This window comes from Coffea arabica, chromosome 6e, assembly GCF_036785885.1.
Source record: "Coffea arabica cultivar ET-39 chromosome 6e, Coffea Arabica ET-39 HiFi, whole genome shotgun sequence".
Lineage (NCBI taxonomy): Eukaryota > Viridiplantae > Streptophyta > Magnoliopsida > Gentianales > Rubiaceae > Coffea > Coffea arabica.
This window is the reverse complement of record NC_092321.1, coordinates 16,010,440-16,020,494: the sequence shown is the minus strand read 5'-3', so window position 1 is coordinate 16,020,494 and position 10,055 is coordinate 16,010,440.

Sequence of the window (10,055 nt, the reverse complement as noted above, 5' to 3'; positions counted from 1 at the left end):
AACAAAATGAGAAATAATATAATAACAAAAATTATAAATTTAGTATAACAATTAATATAAGAAAATTAAATTAAATTTAGAAGGTAAATTAAATAACAATGTCAAGGTTAGAGGTCATGGTAAATGTTACAAATTTTAGGAGAAATTATGTACTGTAAAAATGGTTTAATAATTTTCTATTAAGCATAACTATTGCATACAAAAGGAAAAGATATTTGATTTTATTTTGCTTTGATTAGAAGAACTTGTACTAGTAATAAAAGAAATTTCAATTCAACAATCAACGTGTACATGATTACAGTAATTTTTTAGTCATTTAGACTAATATGTGTCATAAAGTAGTCAGATTTAGTCGTTTGTGAATTCATAATTTTAACAGTTTACATAAAATTCATCTATTAAAAATTATGATTATTATAAAATGCCCTTTTATAATAATTTACTTACCATTTGCCAATAAAAAAAGAGTTTGATAGAAAACATATGGATACAAATCCATAATGTAAATGATACAAAGTATGTTTGAAAGTCACAAAACTTAACATATGGGTAATTTTACTATAATTTTCAAAGATTATTCTATGTTAATACAACTTTAATTTTTATACTTGTGACCCAGAAAATAAATTTATTAAGATTTTACCATTTTATTAAATTCATAGGCATTAATATATGAAAATTGCGTACCATTTTATTATATTCATCGGTGTCCATATATGGGAATTGTGATGTATAGATAAGTGCAATTCTATATATAACTCAAAAGATTTTTTTTTACTGTCATCCAAACTTTTTAACCTTTTACAAATTCAAAAATAATTCAAAATTTATAATATGACAAATTATTCTTACATATTTTATAAGGTCATATGCAAAAAAAAAGTTTTCATAGTTTATTTAAAATGCTTAAAACATATAACATTTATAAATGATACGTACAATTGTGTATCATACATTTACATTACGAGTAATTACTAACTATAATACTAAGTTTCAATTATTAATAAAAAATCTTAGCATTATTTCAAATAAACTTCCTAATACTTGTTCCATATAAGTTTCTTTAAGTAAAATAGTAAATTTATGCCATAAACTAGTAAGTTTTGATGATTAACCCAAATTTACTATTCTATCAACAATATTTACTATTAGTCTATAAAAACTTACTATTATTTGAACTAAACTTACTCTCCAAAAAGTAAGTTTTAGATATAAAGTAGTTATCTACTTCAAAAAAAAAATAAGTTCCATATTTCTTCAAATTTACTTTTTGAGACATAAAAGTTACTAATTTCTTGAGTTAACTTACTATTTTTAATGTAAAACTTACTAACCATATTTTTAGGTACTATTTTATTTAGATGACCAGTATAACAGGTAATCAAATGGTCGCTAAAAGTGTTTTTACCTGTTATATCAGGTAAAAACAGTTTCGTTATCATAACGCTCGTTACTTCAGACTTTTCCTATATATATATATATATATATTCCGGCCTAGACAAAAAATAAAAAGAAGAAGAAGAAAGGCATAATAGTCTCTGTACTCTGTAGTGTTCTTGGTTTTTCTTTTGTTTGGATTGAAATGATTTCAAATAAAATTATTTACTTCACAAATTTCAATCACCTTTTTATTTTTTCAATTACTTTTTTATCTCATATACATCACATCACACAAAGTACTACAATCATTATTTCAAACAAATCATTCAAATAAACTCCTATCCAAACAAACTTTAGTCACGTTTGAACATTATTCACGTTTTCCTTTTTGGAACAATTTTAACTAGTACTTGATGGTGGGTGGATCCTTCGAATCTTTCACGGGAAGAAGTAAGAAGTCATTCATGTTCCACGGTCGTCTGACTGTCTCTAGGTGTTTCAGAAAAGGCGAATACAGGCATAGTTGTCAACCGTTTCAGTTTTGAGGTCATCTATTCCAACTGGACTGGTCTCACTTGGAAAGCGCCTGAGCCAGATTTACAAGTCAAATGTGTGAAAGGAATGAATGACTGAAAAAGCTCGTAAAGAAAGAACTGGGCAGAAAGCTGAGATGGTTATTTTATTTATGGGTTGGGGATGACTTGTGAGTTGTCTTTTTCTATGAACCACTAGAAGTCTTCCTCTTACCACATATTGGGATCTTCTTTAAAAGGGTCTCAAGTCTCAACTCCTATCTCAGTTAATCCCGATTGTTCACAATTTGATCAAACAAAATTGTAGGTAGAAAACACAGCATCACATACTATATTGTTTTCTCAAGGGGAGGAAGAAAGGCACTAATGGGGAAGTATTTGGAGATGTTGGATGTAGGGGTGAGAATAGTAGCCAGGTTTCATTCTCACTGTCCTCAGACTGCCCGGATGTACTACCATCCGCCCTCCAACACGGAGGAGCAAAACCATCGCCACCACCCTCTGTTCCACCATATTCATGGGGTCGATAGCAGCAGAAGCAGCAACATGGCAAGTCATGGTAGAACCTCTATGGCCAGCTGTGGTTTCGAGACTTTCATGGATTTTGATACGGGTGATTTCAATTCTTTATTCATTGACCAAGATACGTACAGAGCAATGAACTAAGAAATTCTGATTATCAATGGGTTCAAGATAGTGATTAGTTCCTTTGCATTATTACTGATCTTATACTCTGAACGATCTAGGTGTCATTCTTAATCTCATAGGTAACATTCAGGAAGCCTCTTTGTTTCAGTTTATTCTTCAAGACTAATGGAAACAGTTGCGGAGAAAAATTTTGGTCATGTGAAAAGAATATCAAAGAAGAAAAATAGTGTGTCTGGTCGATCTGATTGAAGCAATGAAAGTGGCCTTGTAGTTTTATATTATTGTGTAGTGTATGTTGCATTTCTTTGGATAGTTTTTATTTGTCAAAGAATCAACCTCTTCGCATCACAAAACATATTTTTCAATGTATCATAATCACTTTTTTATTTTACATACATCACATTATAAAAAAGTATTACAGTAATTATTTTAAATAGTCTAATATCCAAACACACAATATGCTTTTGCCATAGCAATGGGCCACCAAAAATTTCCACATAATGTCGTAATTTTGGGCGTAATAAGCAGTACAATGATTATTGGTTAAATTGATTTGATTTCTAACAGGAAAGAAAGAATAGGAGGTAAACAATTGACTTGAAATTATCACATCTTTAACTAAAGAAGCAATTTCTTCATCACTTTTTGATTAGTTTCCGAAGGTTGATTTCAACTTATCATCGGACCTTCAAGATTCGCGGAAGTATATTTTGTCTTTTAAATTTTTTTTAATTTGGAACGATCAGAGACAATAAAGAGAAATTATCTGGTAAGGAGGTGAACTACAAGCCTGCGTTAATTCCTAATATGGAAAACATACATAAATCTCATCATTTTCTAACCGATGTACTGATTTTCTTTCCATTCTACGTATTTTCTTAGATACTGGGATTGACACGACACAACCTATTTGACTAAATCATTTCCGTGATTAATTGCTTCTTGTAACATGAATTACTTGTTTACCCATGAATCTATTTGACCAAAATCCAACCAAAAAATTTACGTGTAATCATCTTCTTTTTATTTTACATATATCGAATCACTACAATGCATTTTTCTATAAAAACTTCTAAAAACAGCAATCTAAACGGACCTATTCAAAGTCTTTTTATACACTTTCCCAAAAAACGCATTTGATAAAAATGCGTTTGATAAAAAGTGAGCCGATGTTTAATTATATCACAAAAGTGTAAGTAGTATGATACTACATGTTTTATGTGAACCACATAACATGCCATACAGTGTATTAGTATTAACAATTAATTACCAAGTAATGATGGTGAGATATATCATGTCTACTTCTTATTAGATGAGACATGCACATAGTCCACCATCCCTACTTGGTAATATGTTATCAATGCAAGTGTACCAAGTGAGAAATTCAAGGGGTGAACATGAAGCATTTTCCCTCTGAGTTATAACACCAACAAAAACGACTTAGACATTTAGCGTTGCAAAACTTTTGGTAATAAGTATTTTTAGGTACTAAAAGCACTTTTAAAGTGCTTGGTGAACATTATTCCATAAAATCATGAGTGAAACTTTTGGTGTTAAAAACACTTTTAGCAAAAGCTAAAATTTAGTGCTTTTAGAATAATTTTTGTACTTTTAAAATATAAAATATAAAATATAATCATTTTATCATGTATTATAAAGGGCAAAAAACCTGGGCGGCCATTAAACTTTTTCCAGGATCATGTTTTGGCCATCGAACTATTTTTTGTTAATGATTGACCACTAAACAACTTAATCAGTCCACCCGTGCCCATTTCGTCGGTAATGGCTCTTAATTTCTGAAATTAGCATTACACGTGGCAAACCACAGGGGCAATTTTGTCCGTCAATCCACTGACCGTTCACTTACATTAATACATCAACTGAAAAGAAAAAAAGAGCGGTAGAAACAAGCCAATTAAACAAACTGAAGTTCTCAAAATCGTTGTAGGAAGATCGAAGAGAAGGGTTTTGAAGATCGAAGAGAAGGGAAAATCGTGGTGAATCTATGGAGTGGAAAATCAGGAGAAGAGACGTCGACATTGATCCATATGAAATTTACGGTAAGTTATTTTTTGGGGAAAATCATGTGAATGAATTGAAACTATACTTTAAACTAAATGTAATGGGTGTATTACTCAAGTTTGTGTCTGAAATTGAAGGTGCTTATTTGTGGGTTGTGAATATGTAGCAGCATTATGGGGTTTAAATGTTAGGGTTTTCATCCAACTGCCGGTTGTAAAAGTGGGAAATTTTGAAATAAACAAGTGGTTTTTTCAACCTTTTTTTTTCAAATGAAGTGATTCCTTTTTTTTTTCCCATTTCATTGCAGTGCCTAATTCTGAACTATTCAATATTAGAATGTTTCATGGTGCTAGATTTAGTGGGCGTCAGTATAAAACATACGTTGGTGGTGAAATAGATTATGTTGATGCGTGTGATGCGGAGAGAATGTCTGTTCATGAAATAAATGACATGGTTGATAAATTAGGACATAATGGTACAATGCTTTACTATTACTTAGAACCTGGGAGTGATTTGAATAAGGGATTAAGAAAGTTACAAGGAGATGCAGATATAGTGGCAATGGGCGTACGAGCACAAACTGATAGATGTTTACTGTGACTATAGGCCTTTACATGAAATTCTTGACATCCAGTCACATTTCCCGCTGTTAGGTAGTAAGAAAAAAACAGGGGTTGTAATTGAAGAAATTGATGAACATGGTAGTGTAGTTGTAGATGAACATGCAGTGGAGTTGTAAAACTTGATAAACAATTGGTGGTTAGAAAAAATCTTTTTGGTAGCTCTTTTGTTAGTCCAAATATGACTGCCCCTGGACCAGCAATGGGAGGTACAAGTAGAGGTGAATGTGTAAGAGTAAGTGTTGTCATTGAGGGAGAAACTAGTGGGACTGGTGTAAAGAGTAGGAGTCAAGGAGATAAAACTGATGTGAATGCAAGGGCAGGTGAAGAAGATGATAAAGATGACAGCAGCTCTGAAGGGGAGCATTTCACTGATGACGAAGAGTTTTGCAAAGATGATCAAATGCTTGGGAGTGAAAAACTAACTCCCATAGTTGAAATTCCCCTTCCTGTTATGAGGAGAACTACTGAATCTATACTCCATGAGAGCCAGGATGTAAATGGCTTGAAAAGTGGTGCACATGGAGATGGTCAACATGATGCCCAAGCTGAAAAACAATCACAGGCAACTGATGGATCATCTGGTGGCAGCAAGAGAGCAAAGAAAAAGTATCCTAGAAAAACAACAAGAGGAAAAAGAAAGTGGTCAGCAAGAAGGGAGAAGACATCATCAGCACAGGCTGACCATAACACATCATCACAGGAAGCTGCTGAGGAAATGGAAGAAGCTGATGATGAAGATGTGTTGCATGACAACATGATGGAGGATGACCTGCATAGCATTGATGCTTCTTCTGATGAAGATGATGAAGTGCAGAAGGGAATCAAATATGTTGACTTCAATGCTGAAAAGAACATGAGAAATTCACATTTCCAGGTTGAGATGCAATTTGCATCATCAGCTGAGTTTAAGGCCTCAATGCAGAATTATTCTATTGCTAATGATAGACCTGTTTGGTATTACACTAATGAGGAACTGAGAGTAAGGGCAAGGTGCAAGAATCCATGTAACTGGGAGTGTTATGCTTCTCAAGAGAAAGCACTTGGGCCGAATGATTTGGTGATTAAGACCCTTTATGATATACATGAAAACTGCAGTCATGCCTGGAAAAATAAAATGATGACTGCTAAATGGGTTGCTGAGAGATATGAGGACAGAATTAGGGCCAATATGAACATTCCAGTCCATTCTTTAAGGCAGACAGTGCATGAGGAGTACAAGATACAAATATCGAAAACAATAACCAGAAATGCTAGAGGTATAGCTGTTGACAGAATCAAAGGTTGTGCAGTCGAGCAGTATAAGCATATATGGGAATATTGTGAGGAGATTAAGAAGAATCATACTAATTCTACCATGGTAGTCGAGTTCACTCCATTTGGAGATCCAGGTTCGAATCCTAGGTTCATGAGATTGTACTGTTGTTTAGGGGCACTAAAAGAAGGATTCAAAATGTGTCGACCTGTGATTGGACTTGATGGTTGCCATATAAAAGGGCCTTACCCTGGTCAACTGTTATCAGCAGTGGCAGTTGATCCCAACAATGGTTGGTGGCCTATTGCTTGGGGCATAGTGGGGAAAGAAGCTACAATACAGTGGAAATGGTTCTTACAACTTCTCCAAGCAGATCTGGAAATAGATAATCAGTGTCACTACACTTTCATCTCTGATCAACAAAAGGTATGGATCTTATTATCCAACATTTGATGTGAGACTTGTGGCTGCTTGAACCAATAATTCATTTATTTTTTGTGCAGGGATTGGACAGAGCATTATCCGAGGTGCCACCCAACTCTGAGCATAGATACTGTGTGCAGCTCATGTATCAAAATTTCAAGAAGAAATATCCTGGAAAGGCACTTAAAGGGATGCTGTGGGCGATAACTAGGAGCAGCACAATTGAGATGTACAAGAAAGCTGCTGAGGACTTGAAAGAGTATGACAATGAAGCATACAAGTGGGTGGAGAAGGCTCCTCATCCGATGCATTGGTGTAAGGCTTACTTTTCTCCTCACACTAAATGTGACATGATTGTCAATAATCTGTGCGAATCTTTCAATTCACATTTACTAGAGGCCAGGGATAAACCAATTATATCTTGCTTGGAGAATATTAGAGAACTGATGATGGAAAGAATTCAAAAAAGAAAGGCTGCCATGACTAGATATCCACACTCAACTGGTCCTTTGATTAGAAAAATTATTGAGGACAGAATTGAAGAGTCTTTCCAGTGGTTCCCACAGTTCAATGGGATTGATGGTTATCAGGTAAAGGGCCAAGGAATTTCCAGTTTGCTGTGAATTTGAGAAAGAAGAGTTGCACTTGTCGAATCTGGGAATTATCTGGTTTACCTTGTACCCATGCCATTGCAGCAATTAAGCAAGCTGAGGATGATCCACATGAAATGATTGTGGAATGTTACTACAAGAGCTTATTTTTACAGATTTATAATAATGTCTTGCAACCCATCAGCAGCCAAGTACTGTGGCATGAGTCCAGCATGCTTCAACTTGATCCTCCAATTCCCACTGTCCAGCTTGGGAGGCCAAAAAAGGTAAGGAGAAGAGATGAGACAGAAGGGAAGAACCATGGAAGAAAACTTAGAAAAAATGTCACTATGCATTACAGAAAATGTGGTAAAACAGGGCACAATGTTGCAACATGCAAAGAGGTGACTGAGCACCAACAAGCTGGCCAGCCAAAGAAGAAAAAAATGTGAGTATACATACAGTTCAATGTATTTCAAATGTCATATAGTATACATACATATAGTCTCTAATCAACGTCCATTTGTACAAGGTTTCAAGAAGAAAACAGCAAGCAAAAGTAGTCCAGTCACAGGGTATAGAGACCCAAGGGCAACAGCAACAGGAAACTCCATCAGCTAGCCAACCAATCGCATCTGCAACTCAGCAATCAGATCTAATGTCCCAACACCCAACTCCACCACTTCAACAGCCAATACCAGTAGTTCAACAACCAGATCCAGTAGCTACAAGTTCTAGATCTGGCATGAAATTCAACAGAAATGGTAAACGACCCTTGACTGATGCTGACAAAGGGATGATTAATGCTAACTATGCCTACTTGGGAAAGGAACCATCCTTCAAGGTTGGTAAGTGGAGGGGTAGAAGAGGTGCAAATGCTGGTAGATCTAGATCTAGATCTACAAGAGGCAGAGGTGCAGGTGCAAGTTAGATGGAATTGGATACAGTTTTAGATGTGATCCGAGATGTTGATGATGGTGACTGATATGTACATAAGTCTTTTGACTTATAATAGTTTATTTAAGTTCAGTGGGCTGTTAAAATAGATGCATTAAAGTTTAACTGCAGGATCCACTTCATGTTGATAGTGGATGGCTTTTGTTTTGTTATGGTGGATGCCTTTTGTTTTTCATCCACTATCTTTTTGCATATTCAACAGAAAGCTGTGTACTTCTGCAAATTGGAAACTTTTGTAGTTGGTTTTATCTAATGGAAATACTCCTTTTGTCTTAATTTACTGTGTTATAATGCCGCATTCATAAGAAACTACAAAAAACTTGCATCCATTCATTCAGTAAAAAGTAACACAATTACAGCAAGGATTCCATTACATAAGAAAACAAACCAATGAAAAATTCACTATAAAATACAACATGGGAATCTTTGGTCTGCCATTGCTACGGACACTACCACCAAAAGCTGTATCCACTCAATCTTACTACTCCCATTTCTTCATAATCACCCAACAACATTAACTATCCCTTGATGGCCAACATATGGTCACTCTTAATAACAGTCTTCAGATAGCAGCAAAAACAATACAGCAATATAAAAGCCCATGTACCGAGAAGAGCTCTTTTGAGATAGTGCTCTCTGGTCTTGTGCTTTTTCACTTCACCCTCCAATTTTGCAACTTTAAGTTCCAATTTTTGAGCTTTATTTTTCTATCTTCTTGCTGAAGTTTCTAATTCCTCCATATTACTTTCCATTCTATTCATTCTTCGCAGCAAACCGGGAATCACTTGAGTTGATCTTTCGCACATTGTTGGATCATACCATTCCCAAAAACCACATCCCTCATCCTGCCATTTACATTTTCCAAGACTAAATCCTCTTGTTATAACATTTCTATTACAAATCTAACATCTTACCTCTCCTAAAGTGCAGACCACAAATCTTCTTGTTGGGTTCCAATTTGTCCATGAGGTCTTCACCATTGCCGTTAATCCACAGGAGCATCTAGGTATGGCTTCTTCGATTTCTGACACAGAATTTAGGACTGAAAATTGAGTCCCTATTTTTTCCTCCACAAGACCAGACACTTCAGTTTGTTTAATTGGCTTGTTTCTACCGCTCTTTTTTTCTTTTCAGTTGATGTATTAATGTAGGTGAACGGTCAGTGTATTGACGGACAAAATTGCCTCTGTGGTTTGCCACGTGTAATGCTAATTTCAAAAATTAAGAGCCATTACTGACGAAATGGGCACAGGTGGACTGATTAAGTTATTTAGTGGTCAATCATTAACAAAAAATAGTTCGATGACCAAAACATAATCCTGAAAAAAGTTTAATAGCCGCCCAGGTTTTTTGCCCTATTATAAACTAAATAAATAGATAAATACATTTAAATTTTTAAAATTACACATTTATCCAATATAAATCCAAACATCATTGAACTATGTATCCAAAAAATATATTTAAAAGTACTTGAACACTTAATAAGTGCTTTTATTAAAAGTTCTATTAGGTGAAGTACTTTTCAATAAACCATTTCAACCCCAAATAGACCCTTAGTCAATAATTTGACCATATCCTTCAAAATGGTATCTAGCAAATAGCCATAGATGCTTAAATTTTCTAAGAG